Genomic DNA, 14,436 nt, shown 5'->3' on the forward strand with positions numbered 1-14,436 from the left:
TATTCAAAATTAAAGTCTCATATTTCCTTATGGTCTAACTGCCCTCCTCAACTCTTTTGCTGGTGTTATGTCACTCAATTCACTTAGACACAGTATTTTAAAATTATCTATCACATTGACAAAGTTATAGAGATCTTTCCCTTGAAATTTCTTTTATATCCACTCCTTCCTCTACATTTCTACCACTTGCTCTTACTGTGCCTCTACCCCTCACATCTGTATTATCTTACAGCTTCCTCCCTGGCCCCCATGACTCCAGGATCAACCTTCCTGCAGTTATCCCGGATATTGTTGCCAAATGCATAGTCTTCAAGTGTTACTTTATGTCATCTTTTGGCTTCCAACTCTCCTTTCTGGGTTAGAGAGAACTATCCACTCTAGCATTCCAAAGTCCTTCTTTGTTGCTCCCGGTATTCCCATGGCATTTACACATCACAACTGATGTGCAGGTCATGTTTAAATATTTAGAAAACAAAATACTTTTGCCTTGTCCAAACACACTTACCATAATATCTATGACATTCATCATATTTCTCTCTACAGTCAGGAACTTCTTTAAATAAATATTTCCTAAGAAAAAAGGTCCATGCACACACGCACACACACACACACACACAGAGTGAGAGAGAGAGAGAGAGAGAGAGAGAGATCTCAAATACAGAGCTATGGTAATGCTTTGTTGACATACCTGTGCTAAGCTAACCATCCTAACCATGCATATTCTAAAAGATTTTCACCCTGTTGCACCAGTGCTAAGATTAAAAGCAACATCTTTCCTCATTTCAAACGTTTAGATTCTGCAGTTTAAACTATGCATTTTAACCAAAACTACACACTAAGTTTCTTAAAGAGTGTGAAAATTTCCTCTTGGTAGTATCAGATTTTTTTCAGCATTCAATATAAGGATATAGTCAATTATATTGTTAATCTACAAATATATATATACAATATATACAAAATGTGCATTTTGCACATTTTTGAGGTGTCTTATGTTAAAGTCATCACTCTAACTTGTTCTCCTAAAACAATTTTATTTTAATTCTACAGCATATATTGAGCACCTTCAATGTAAGTTATTGTGCAAAGTCCCACTGGATTTTGTAAAGATGAAGAAAACAGGGTCTGTGCCCTGAGGGAGCTTTAGGGTAGTTGGAGAGGAAGATAGAAATGCATGAAGCCACAAAGAAGAACAGTCTGAAACTAGTACTGTCACCAAGGTACAAAACAATGAAACAGGAAAACCTACTACAGAGAGATTCGTTTCTCCATTGGGAAGAATATGGGTAAGCCAAGATGCTATCTCAGTTAGGCCTTGGAGGAAAAGGAGTATTTTCTGTATGTGTGTCAACTCAGTCCAGGGCAAAGCCAAAAGTAAATTTTAGAAGCAGCACCTATCATAGTGCTCTGCTATACCCCACGCATGTGGTAAGTCATCTTGGCAGTGCCATTTTGTCACTGACTAGAAGCCTGGAACCATAAAATACCACAAAACCCCCAAAATAGACAGTGCCTGATAAGTTTCTCATTTCACTGACACACCGCAGAATGTCACCATTCTTTTTCACATTCCTGGATTAAGCTGTTTCCTTTTTGGAGCCTTTAAGCACATATGGTGGGAAAGGAAAAAAAAAAAAGTTCAAAGAAACCCATAACCATGTTAAGTCCCACTTAAAGTGTGATGTTTTAGCAGATGGTGGCTCATTAATTGCCACACCTAACTGTATTCACCACCTTTTCTTTGTGTATGGATACTGGGTTTTGAAGTTGGGGTCTAATTCAGTTCATTTGGGCCATGTTTGACAAATAAGGCAGAATTAGATATAACTAAGATATCCGGTATCTCTGATTCACAGCCACCTGTGATACTGCCCAGATGAACAAAAAAACCAGTATTTCCAGGTGTCTTTCCTCTTTTCTACCTTCAAACTTCTCTCTCTCTGCTGTGTCTGCTCAAAGGCACCAGGATCTGGGGAATGCACATGGGTACTGGGGTCAAACCACATGTAAATTCTAGGCCCACTTCTTCCTACCTGTTCACCCTTAGCCAGCGACCTAATTTCCCAAACCACCTGAATTCTGAAAAATAGGGATATCACCATCTATCTCACAGGTATGATTCATGGTTATCACGTGCTAAATACATTCCTCCCACTCTCTTATCCTCCCTACTCCATCCATGTAAACACATAAACATGCTTCAGAAATTCCATAGGTCTATCATATTAAGACCATATAATTTAAATGTTATAAATACAAATGGCTAAAACGTTAATGACACATTATTTTTCTCATTAGTTATTTATAGTATTCAAATAAGAGAAACAATCTATACTCATTTATTCCATTAACATTATTGAGCACCCACGGGCCAGAGAAAGAGCATTCCAGGCAGAGTGAACAGCCAGTGCAAGGGTCCTGAGGCATGAAAGAGCTTTGAGGAACTGCAAAGAGACCTAGAGAGTAGTGAATGAGGAAGGGGCGGTATGAGATGAAATCGCAGAAATATGCAATGCTAGATTATGCAGGCCTTGAAGGCCAAACTATGGAGTTTGGACTTCAGTCCAAAGAAAAACTTTGAAGAGTTTTAAGCAGGGGAGAGGCATGGATTAATGTTTTGCGATGTCACTCAGACAGCTATGTGAAAAATGGATTGAAGCTGGGGGTAGCAAGTGTGAAGGCAGGGAAGCCAGTCAGGAAGCTATTGCAATCATGCAGTCAAGAAATATTAGTAACTTGGACTAAGGAGGCAGCAGTGGAAGCAGAGAGAAATGAGTAAAGGTCAAAATCATAGAATTACATGGATGGCACTGGAGGCCATTATCCTTAGCAAACTAACGCAGTAACAGAAAACCAAATACTGCATGTTCTCACTTATAAGTGGTAGCCAAATGATGAGAACTCATGGACCCAAAGAAAGGAACAACAGACACTGGGGCTTACTTGAGTGGGGAGGATGGAAGGAGGGAGAGGAGCAGAAAAAGCAACTGTTGGGTACTAGGCTTAGTACCTAGGTGATGAAATAATCCGTACAATAAACCCCGTGACATGAGTTTACCTATATGACAAACCTGCACATGTACCCCCAAACCTAAAATAAAAGTTAAAAATAAAAATGAATTTTTAAAAATTACTGTAAGTGCAGATGAGGGAAAGAAGCGATCAAGAGCCATGCTACATTTCTAGTGTGAGTGCTTGAATGGTGCTGCCAATCTCAGTTGGAGAGGCAATTGGATGTGTGAACCTGAGAGTAAGGGAAGCATCTGGACTAGAGATTTAGATTTTGGCTATATCAGCGCATAGGTGCTATATGCATACTGATAATTAAACTCATGGGACTTGATGAAATTGCTTAGGGGAAAGTATAGCTAGAAAAACTAAGAGGTCAATATCCAGGCTCTGAGGCACAAGCATTTAGATCTCCATTAGAGGAGGAGGTACCACAAAAAAGCATGAGAAGGAAAATGGGGAGAAAACTAAGAAAATATGTGTCCTCATAGCCAAGACAGGGGAATCTAATAATCTATGATGACACAGTGACAGTACAACATAGAGTCTAGGATGTGGTATCAGAGAGACTTGGATTTAAATTCTAGTGTGATTTGCACAGTGGGGGAGTACTTAGCTTCTTCAGGCCTTGATTTCCTCATCCGTGAAATGGGGATAAGAATAATAAGACCTTTCTTTAGAATGTTAGGAGCATCCAAACACATAATGGATATAAAGCACTTATCAATATAAAGAATGCAAAATCTGACCTATAAAAAGAGCTCAATATATGAATGACAGCTATTGTCATTGTTCTTATTTATCAGCTCCAACAATAATATTTGGTGACTGCTCACATTTGCAGGCCACAGTCCTGGAAGTGGTATACAGCATTACTCTCCCAAGGATTATGCCCTAATGAAAAGCATGAAGACCTATCATCAGGCCCCTAAAAACATAAAGCATCTTTAGTAATAGTGAAATGATGAGCATTCAAAAGCACGAGGGCCATTATATTCTTTCAATAGGCTATTTTGTTATGAGCCCATAAAAGGAGTTTAATGCTGTTTTGTGAATAGCAGAAATAAGCTGCCAGAATACAATAAGGTATCTCCATTTCTCAAGGTCTTTAAAATGGACTAGATAGAAAGGCCGCTATGGAAAAAGACTGCCCATAGCTACCACATTTTATGGGTACAAATCATGCTTGGAGAATAAAGGGAGTGCCTGGAACTTCCCCTCCCCAACCAAGGAGGAGGGGAGGGGACCTGGCAGCACAAGGGGACATTGAGCCAGCTGTGGACAGCCTCTGGTTGAGAAGAGAAAAAGAGACGGCCTGCTTCCAAGAAGGGCAGAGAGAAAATGGCAAAAACTCAGGAAGGACCAAAGACTAGCAAAGATGTAACTGCTAAAAGCCAGAAGGCAACTTTTCGCAAGTGGTGAGAAATCCATACTTTGCCCACATGAGCTGGGTCAGTATTCCAGATTTCCATTGTCACGACCAGGAGATAAACATTGAGTCAGATATCCCCGAAAATGGAGAATTCAACACAAGTCCATTGGCATTTGTCGCCACCTCAGAGCACAAGGTTACTATTCTGGACCACTCTGATTTTGTCTTCAATTCTCGATTTGGATAAACCCCTTTAAAAATTATGTGAATCCAGGTAGTCATTAGCCAGTATGTAAATAGCTATTATGAACCAGATACTCAGAAGAATACCTAACAATGTGTTGTGTTCCTTACAGCTCTAGGCATGCCAGGATTTCATCGGGCACTGTGAAGTGTAATCATCTGATATGCAGTGTTTGGAGAACCATCCTGTTCTTTTGGAAGGAGTAACCAATTTGGCAGGACTTGGCACATGCCTCCTCACAGCCGCACCTGAGCCCTATAATGAATGGGTGCCACATGGCATTGATGGTCACTCAAGTGGAGAAGAAAATGAAAGCTTCGGGAAATATTACCATCTCACCTCCAACTATGCTATAGAGAGGCAGGACCTTGTCAAGGTCAGATTTATGAGTCTGATTAAAAAAGAAAGACAGGAAATGCACCAATGGCCAAAAAGGAATCCAAGTAGGTGTCTTTGACGTATGAGTTCCATCTGCCTAATTCATTTGGTGTCTGCAACCTGCATGTTACCAAGAGCCTCAGATCACATGAGTGGCAAGTTGGGGAGGGGGTTGGCAGTGGGGAAGGTGTCTCTTAGTGTTTTACAGCCAAATCACCATGTGCCTTTCTGAACCCCACTGAAACCAAATCACAACAGCAAGGGATTCCCTCCTAAGAATCCTTGTATTTAACCAAAAGAAAATCCTGGAGTTTCAAACACTGAAGTTGAATCCCAAATATAAAAGGTTATTTTCTGGGTATCTAGGGAAATTCTTTAATTTATCAACTTCCTTTTCTGAAAGATGTCTGGCTGTTTTGGTCCTGAATTTCGTGGGTGTAGTTTTAATTACTTGCTTTTTTCATTCTCACTCAGCAGTTTACCTTTTTTGTATCAACTACTTTTGCCAAGAAGCCCAGGTTCTTTTGGTCAATAAAATGAGAATTTACAAAGGCTCTCATTGCAGTGTTAACTGGGTTTATAGGGCCCCCTTTTTTATTTTTATTTTTGTTTACATTTTTTTTTACTTTAAGTCCAGGATACATGTGCAGAACATGCAGGTTTGTTACACAGGCATATGTTTGCCTTGGTGGTTTGCTGCGCTTATCAACCTGTCACCGAGGTTTTAAGCCCCACATGCATTAGCTATTTGTCCTGATGCTCTCCCTCTCCTCGCCACCCCCTGACAGGCCCTGATGAGTGTTTTTCCCCTCCCTGTGTCCATGTGTTCTCATTGTTCAACTCCCACTTATGAATGAGAACATGCGGTGTTTGGTTTTCTGTTCCTGTGTTAGTTTGCTGAGGATGATGGCTTCCAGCTTCATCCACATCCCTGCAAAGGACATGATCTCATTCCTTTTTATGGATGCATAGTATTCTATGGTGTATGCGTACCACATTTTCTTTATCCAGTCTATCATTGATGGCCATTTGGGTTGGTTCCATGTCTTTGCTATTGTGAATAGTGCTGCAATGAACATATGTGTGCATGTATCTTTATAAGAGAATGATTTATATTCCTTTGGCTATATGCCAAGTAATGGAATTGCTGGGTCAAATGGTATTTCTGGTTCTGGACCCTTGAGGAATCGCCACACTGTCTTCCACAATGGCTGAACTAATTTGCATTCCCACCAAAAGTGTTCCTGTTTCTCCACAGCCTCACCAGCATCTGCTGTTTCTTGACTTTTTAATAATCACCATTGTGAGCAGCATGAGGTGGTATCTCATTGTGTTTTGATTTGCATTTCTCTAATGATGAGTGCTGTTGAGCTTTTTTTCATATATTTGTTGCCTGCATAAATGTCTTCTTTTGAGAAGTGTCTGTTCATATCCTTTGCCCACTTTTTGACAGGATTGTTTGTTTTTTTCTTGTAAATTTATTTAAGCTCCTTGTAAACTGTGAATATTGGACCTTTGTCAGATGGGTAGATTGCAAAAATTTTCTCCTATTCTGTAGGTTGCCTGTTTGCTCTGATGATAGTTTCTTTTTCTGTACAGAAGCTCGTTAGTTTTGTTTGTTTTGTTTCTTTTTTTTTTTTTTTTTTTGAGATAGTTTTTCACTCTGTCACTGGGCTGGAGTGCAGTGGCACGATCTCAGCTCACTGCAACCTCCGCCTCCTGGGTTCAAGCGATTCTTGTGCCTCAGCCTCTGTAGTAGCTGGGATTACATGCACACGCCACTGCACCCAGCTAATTTTTATATTTTTAGTAGGATGGGGTTTCACTCTGTTGGCCAGGCTGGTCTCAATCTCCTGACCTCATGATCCGCCCACCTCGACCTCCCAAAGTGCTGGGATTACAGGCGTGAGCCATTGCACCTGGCCAGAAGCTGGTTAGTTTAATTAGATCTCTTTTGACAATTTTAGCTTTTGTTGTAATTACTTTTGGCAATTTCATCATAAAATCTTTGCCCATGCCTATGTCCTGAATGGTATTGTCTAGGTTTTCTTCTAGGGTTTTATGGTTTTGGGTTTTACATGTAAGCCTTGAATCCATCTTGAATTAATTTTTGTATAAGTTGTAAGGAAGGGGTCCAGTTTTGGCTTTCTGCATGTGGCTAGCCAGTTTTCCCAGCACCATTTATTAAATAGGGAATACTTTCCCCACTGCTTGTTTTTGTCAGGTTTGTTGAAGATCAGTTGGTTTTAGATGTGTGGTCTTATTTCTGAGGTCTCTATTCTGTTCCATTTGTTTATATGTCTGTTTTGGTGCCAGTACCATGCTGTTTTGGTTATTGTAGCCTTGTAGTATAGTTTGAAGTCAGGTAGCATGATGTCTCCAGCTTTGTTCTTTTTGCTTAGGATTGTCTTGGCTATGCAGGCTCTTTTTTGTTCCCTATGAATTTTAAAGTAGTTTTTTTCTAATTCTATGAAGAATGTCAGTGGTAGTTTGATGGGAATAACATTGAATCTATAAATTACTTTGGGCATTATGGCTGTTTTCACAATATTGAGTCTTTCCATCCATGAGGTGGAATGTTTTTCCATTTCTTTGTGTCCTTTTATTTCCTTGAGCAGTGGTTTGTAGTTCTTATAGGGCCCCCTTTTGAATGTTATAATAGGTAGAAGTGACAGCAAACTAGATATGAAATCCTAAAATGGGAGGCCAACCCACATACAGGCAGGATCAGGTCTAAGCCTGTCTGAGGATCTGAATGAAAATTTGGAAAAGAGGAGCTGTAGAAATTCTTCTCAAGACAAAAGAAAGAGAAGCAATGACAGCAAATAGTACATAATTTAGAAATGTTAGCCATGGATTATTATTCTATAAATCTATAGGTAAAAGCTGCACAAAGAAAGCAACATACCAAGCAATAGACACAGGTTAGAGTGGGTTGGTACAAAAATTTCCCAACCGGGTTCAGCGTGAGTTTGGGTATTTAAAGATTTGGATGGTTTATGCTTGGGAAAATGGCCATTTCCACAATTTCTCTGATCTTCTTGCCTACTATTTTCCACCTATTGTCATGAAGCTTTCATAGATTTATAGCATAATAGTATATAGCAAATGTGTGTGGATCACATACTATTTGCAAGGCACTGTTAAGCAGTTTATACATTTTTCTCATTTAATCCTTGTAACAATTAATATTAGTAGTACTAGAAGCAGTAATACTGTTGTTACTATTATCCCCATTTTACAAATGAGGAAACCGATGCTCAGAGAGGGCAAATAACTTGCCCAACATCCTACTCTTAGTAAGTGGCAGTTCCAGGATTCAAATCTTCATGGTGTGACGCCAGGGCCTGCACTCTTAACTATTATTTGTGCACCTAACAGAGAGATTACAGTGTTTTGGACCAAGTCATAAAAGTAGAGTGGTGAGAAGTGGTTGGTTTCTGGATGGATATTGAAAGTAGAACCAATAGGATTAGCTGACGTGTAGTGTGTGGTGAAACAGAAAGAAAAGGACTGGATGGAGTTGTCATCAACAGACATGGGGAAGACTGTGGAAAGTACAGGGTGGGGCAGGGACAATATCAGCTCAGTCTGGGGCACACTGAGCTCCTGATATTGAGATATTTATTAGATATCCAAGTGGACATGTTGAGTGGGCAGTAAGATATACAAGTCTAGAGTTCACAGGAGAGTTTCAGATTAAAGATGTAAATTTGAGAGGCATGATAATCAACATATAGATGGGACCTAAACCATGAGACTGAATGATGTCATCCAGGGGTGGGTGTTGATAGAATAAAGGAGAGGAACATGGAAAACTGCTTTGTGCTGAGGTCTAGGAGATCAATGGGAACCAACAAAAGAGACTGAAAAGGAGTGGCCAGAGAGGTAAGAGAGTGTGGAATCCTGGGAGCCAAGGGAAGAAAGTATTTCAAATAGTAGAGAATCACCAGCATCTCAAAGTTGCTGATTACGCAAGCAAGATGAGAACTGGTAACTGAGCATTAGATTAGCAACATGGCTCTTTAGTGTCCTTAATAAGAGCAGTTTAATCAGCGCACTGGGGATGTTTGTCTGGAATTAGTTCAAGAGAGAATGGAAAGAAATAAGTTATAGCAATGGGTATAGGCAAAACTCTTTCAAGGAGTTTTGTCATAAAGGGAAAAAGAAGGAGTAACAGCTAGTGGTGAAAGTGGCATTAAGAGAGGGTTTGTTTTACTGAGGACAGGAGGGAAGCAGTATATTTGTATGCAGATGAGAATGATTATTGAGAGATGGAAAAATTGATACAAAAAAAGAGAGGGAGACTTCCTGGAGCAAAGTCTGTAAGTGGGCAGGGGGGGAAGGGATATGGCAGATAAGTGGAGAGGTTGTTTTAGGTAGGCACACACATAGTTCATCCACAGTAACAGTGGAAAGAACTGAGAATGTAGTGACGTTGCAGGAAGATGGGTGGGTATGATGATTGGACCTTATAGAAGTTATCTACTGACCTATAATATGTTTAGTAAATGTTAATGTGTTCAGAGCCCTCAGAAATAATGCCACGTATCTACAACTATCTGATCTTTGACAAACCTGAAAAAACAAGAAATGGGGAAAGGATTCCCTATTTAATAAATGGTGCTGGGAAAACTGGCTAGCCATATGGAGAAAGCTGAAACTGGATCCCTTCCTTACACCTTATACAAAAATTAATTCAAGATGGATTAAAGACTTAAATGTTAGACCTAAAACCATAAAAACCCTAGAAGAAAACCTAGGCAATACCATTCAGGACATAGGCATGGGCAAGGATCTCATGTCTAAAACACCAAAAGCAATGGCAACAAAAGCCAAAATTGACAAATGGGATCTAATTCAACTAAAGAGCTTCTGCACAGCAAAAGAAACTACCATCAGAGTGAACAGGCAACCTACAAAATGGGAGAAAATTTTTGCAATTTACTCATCTGACAAAGGGCAAATATCCAGAATCTACAATGAACTCAAACAAATTTACAAGAAAAAAAAAACAACCCCATCAAAAAGTGGGCAAAGGATATGAACAGACACTTCTCAAAAGAAGACATTTATGCAGCCAAAAGACACATGAAAAAATGTTCATCATCACGGCCATCAGAGAAATGCAAATCAAAACCACAGTGAGATACCATCTCACACCAGTTAGAATGGCGATCATTAAAAAGTCAGGAAACAACAGGTGCTGGAGAGGATGTGGATAAATAGGAACACTTTTACACTGTTGGTGGGACTGTAAACTAGTTCAACCATTGTGGAAGTCAGTGTGGCCATTCCTCAGGGATCTAGAACTAGAAATATCATTTGACCCAGCCATCCCATTACTGGGTATATACCCAAAGGATTATAAATCATAATGCTATCAAGACACATGCACACGTATGTTTATTGCGGCACTATTCACAATAGCAAAGACTTGGAACCAACCCAAATGTCCAACAATGATAGACTGGATTAAGAAAATGTGGCACATATACACCATGGAATACTATGCAGCAATAAAAAATAATGAGTTAATGTCCTTTGTAGGGACATGGATGAAGCTGGAAACCATCATTCTCAGCAAACTATCGCAAGGACAAAAAACCAAACACTGCATGTTCTCACTCACAGGTGGGAATTGAACAATGAGAACACTTGGACACAGGAAGGGGAACATCACACACCGGGGCCTGTTGTGGGGTGGGGGGACGGGGGAGGGATAGCATTAGGAGATATACCTAATGTAAATGACGAGTTAATGGGTTCAGCACACCACCATGGCACACGTATACATATGTAACAAACCTGCACGTTGTGAACATGTACCCTAAAGCTTAAAGTATAATTTTAAAAAAGTAATAAAATAAATGTTAATGTGTTCAAAGAAAGGAGGACTCTTATAAATGGAGATAGCCAAAGTATTAATGAAATTTAAGCTTTCAAATATCTAAATGAGTAAATTGGTGGAGAGCAAGAAGAGTATTTGGGGAATGGAAAACCATGTGAACTCAGAGATAGTAATGAACAAGGTATGTACACAAGACATTGAGCTTCCAGGTCCTGCCAGACAGGAGGGTTTGTGATTAAAAAGTTCAGGCTAAGTTTGGAAATATTGATTAGACTCAGACTGTAGAAGATTTGAATAACACGAGAAACACAAGATCTTAGGCCATGAATGACATGATGGAAGAAGGGTGATTAAGAATTAATCTAGCAATGATGATGAAACAAATGAGAAGTGAGAAGGACCCTCAGCTGTAATGGGATTTTTTAAAATTCTACTTTATTTGACATCACATCAGTCTGACACATGAAATTTTATTACAGGCAAGCAATAATAATATTAATAATGACAATTTTTAAATTCACATTAAAACCTTAATTTCAGTTTTATGGGTGACTTTGGTCTCTTCTCCATGTCCCTTCTTCAAACACACATGAGTTTTCTCTACCTTCAAAAAAACTTCAAACACCACAGGTTCTCACTCATAAGTGGGGGTTGAACAATGAAAACAACACATGGACACAGGGAGGGGAACAACAGACACAGGGGCCAGTCAGAGGGTGGGGGCGCAAGGGGAGGAAGAGCGTTAGGACAAATAGCTAATGCATGTGGGGCTTAAAACATAGATGACGGGTTGATAGGTGCAGCAAACCACCATGGCACATGTATACCTATGTAACAATCCTACACATTCTGCACTTGTATCCTGGAACTTAAAGTAAAAAACAAAACAAAACAAACAAACAGACAAAAAACCTTTAATCTTCTCATCCTCTCAAGCTATAGAATGATTCCTCTCCCTCCTCTGGCTGCCGAAGTTCTCCAAAAATTAACATTTTTTGTTTTATTTTTATTTAAACATATTTTTTAATATTTATTTTTTATTCTATTTTATTTATTTTTGTTTGCCTTCTATTTGCCCCTCAGACCCAAGAAGCTTGATTCTTGCTTTAACCTCTCTCTCGACACTAATAGGCTGCAGGCCTCAGGGGTCATATCACGGGAGCCCTTTCTCTTCTACCAGTTCTGGATGGTCCTGTAATTCTCCATACCATTGACCAGGGCCTCCTGGAAACTCTGCCTCCTGAGCTGGTGTGGCCCTCCTGACTCACTCACAACATCAGGTCCAAAGTAGAAGTTTCCTTTTTCCATCTCAGTGAGGGTATCAATTTTGTGGTTGTGGTAGGACAGAATAATTGACTTCCCCCTCCCCAACTTATGAATAAGTCACTTGAAGTGGCAAAAAGGACTTTGCAGCTGTGATTGAGAATCTTGAAATGGGGAGAGTATCCTCTCCCCATTGCATTATTCACGTGGCTCCAATCTAATCACGTGAGCTCTTAAAACCAGAGAAACTTTCCCAGCTACAGCCTGGGAAAGAGAGAAATGTGACAGTAGAGAAAGAATCAGAGAGGTGCAACCTTGTTGGCTTTGCAGATGGAGGAATCGGGCCGTGAACCAAGGAATGCTCGTGAAAACTTCCAGCAGGTGAAAAAGGCAAGGAAATGGAAATGGATTCCCCCTAAGAGGCTCCAGAAGGAGCGTGGCCTCGCTAACACTTTAGCCCAGTAAGACTAATTTTGGACTTCTGACCTACAGAACTGTAAGATAATAAACGATCTTTTTTAAAATCAGTAAGTTGGTAGTAATTGGATATAGCAGCAATTGGAAACTAATACAGTGGTTAAGCCACTTCCTTGTTCAGACAGGTAGCCTGAAGCTCTCACCACTGTTTCCCCTCCTCCCTGACCCTAGTCCCTCTGAGAATGCTCCAAAGGTCTATGGAATTACAAAAGACATGAAAATAAACATTCTTAACAGCTGGAGCATGAAGGTCTGAGCTGGTCCTCCTGAGAGATTGGCTGCCTTTCTCTTGGGGTGTTTATGTTACCTGAGCTCTCACTCCCTTACCCAAGGTGCTGCTCTATCTGCCATGCAGAAACTGGAAAGGTGTGAGAATTACTATAGTGGATGCTCTAGAAAGCAACAGAGAAACCCAAGTGCAGATTATTCTGTCTGTTACAGTCACAGGAAGGATATGTCTAGTGAGTTATTCAGGTTTGTGCAAAACCATGAGTTGTTTCTGTGAAGACATTTTTCTTTCAACTTCACTTTGAATTCAATCAGAATGGATTTTCACCTGGCATTTAACAGAATAAAGCATATGTTGCTGTTCCTCTCATTACCTGAACCCAAGCCACCAAGACCCCAGAGGTTGCCTTTGGACTCTGAAAAAGGACCTAAGTCTTTGAGAGTTACTTATAAAGCAGGTAACCATTATTGATCCAGAGGAGGACTATTGTACAGAAGAAAGAAAAGACATCAAGTCTAACTAGAAGAAAGAAAAGGGACTCAGTTATTAAATCCAGGGGAATGTGGACTGGTAATGAAGACTTTATAGAAAAACGGCCAAAAAAAGAAAGAAAAAGAAAAAAAGAAAGGAAAGAGAAACTGCATAATATTTATATTCTTATTTTTGGTGCCATAAAAGTGAAAGGTGTTAAGAACACAGTTGGGGGTTAGGTATGTAGAGCAAAGAGTGCAACAGAAGCTAAATTATGCCTGATCCAGTCTCTATGGCTCTGGTTTTGGAGGCTTCTTTCCCTTGTTATTAGAGTGATGACAAGGAAAAAATACTTCATTTGTTATTAGAAATTGGGCTCCATGTGACTACTTAGCACCACTTGGGGAGGAGATCAGGGTAGAGGTCTGGAGGAAGGGTGGTTATGCAGCAGTGAACGAGGTCATGAACGAAATGAATTAGCTATGTCTAAAGGATTAATTTGGACCCTTCCAGCAGAAAGAACTTCTGGCCCTGAGACCTGTTGCTTCTCTGGGTGAACTGGCAAATGAGTGTAAGTATTTAAAAAAAAAAAAAAAGCATGTTTGTATATATAAGCATTGCTTTGCCAGCCCCACATGAAAGGAAATTCTCAGCCCATGGACAAAGAAGCAGTGCAATCCCCTCATGCTCTACATCAGCTGGCCTGAGATCAGAGCATGGGTGGTACCTGTCACTTGCCCTGTGCCTGCCCAGGTGGGTGTGTGTATAAGAGAAGAGTCAGTGGCATTTATCATTCTATAAATGATACATCTGTAAGAACAAGGTCAACGTTAAGTCATATATGGGAGCTAATTTTTCAGATACTCACTTAAGGGTACCATGAATTACAGCAAACAAATCTATTGATTCGGGCTGGGCTCAGTGTCTCACGTCTGTAATCCCAGCACTTTGGGCAGCCAAGGCCAGTGGATCACCTAAGGTCAGGTAGTCGAGACCAGCCTGACCAATATGGTAAAACCCCATCTCTACTAAAAATACAAAACTTAGCTGGGCATGGTGGTATGTGCCTGTAGTCCCAGCTACTCGGGAGGCTGAAACAGGAGAATTGCTTGAACCCAGGAGGCCGAGGTTGCAATGAGCCAAGA

General features: G+C 40.2%; 1 protein-coding gene across 4 annotated transcripts in view; it reads left to right on the forward strand.

The window, feature by feature from the left end:
* Nucleotides 1-5,632, forward strand: part of THUMPD2 (THUMP domain containing 2) — a 123,143-nt gene extending 117,511 nt beyond the window's left edge. For 2 of the 4 annotated variants that reach the window (XR_008522162.2, XR_008522161.2), the window contains exon 12: nt 4,735-5,631. The gene's annotated coding sequence lies outside the window, so the exon portion shown is untranslated. Of the gene's footprint in view, nt 1-4,734 lie in introns of all 4 variants that reach the window. The other 2 variants (XR_008522160.2, XR_008522163.2) reach the window with 2 other exon arrangements.
* Nucleotides 5,633-14,436: the final 8,804 nt, after the last annotated feature.

This window comes from Pongo abelii, chromosome 12, assembly GCF_028885655.2.
Source record: "Pongo abelii isolate AG06213 chromosome 12, NHGRI_mPonAbe1-v2.0_pri, whole genome shotgun sequence".
Classification (NCBI taxonomy): domain Eukaryota; kingdom Metazoa; phylum Chordata; class Mammalia; order Primates; family Hominidae; genus Pongo; species Pongo abelii.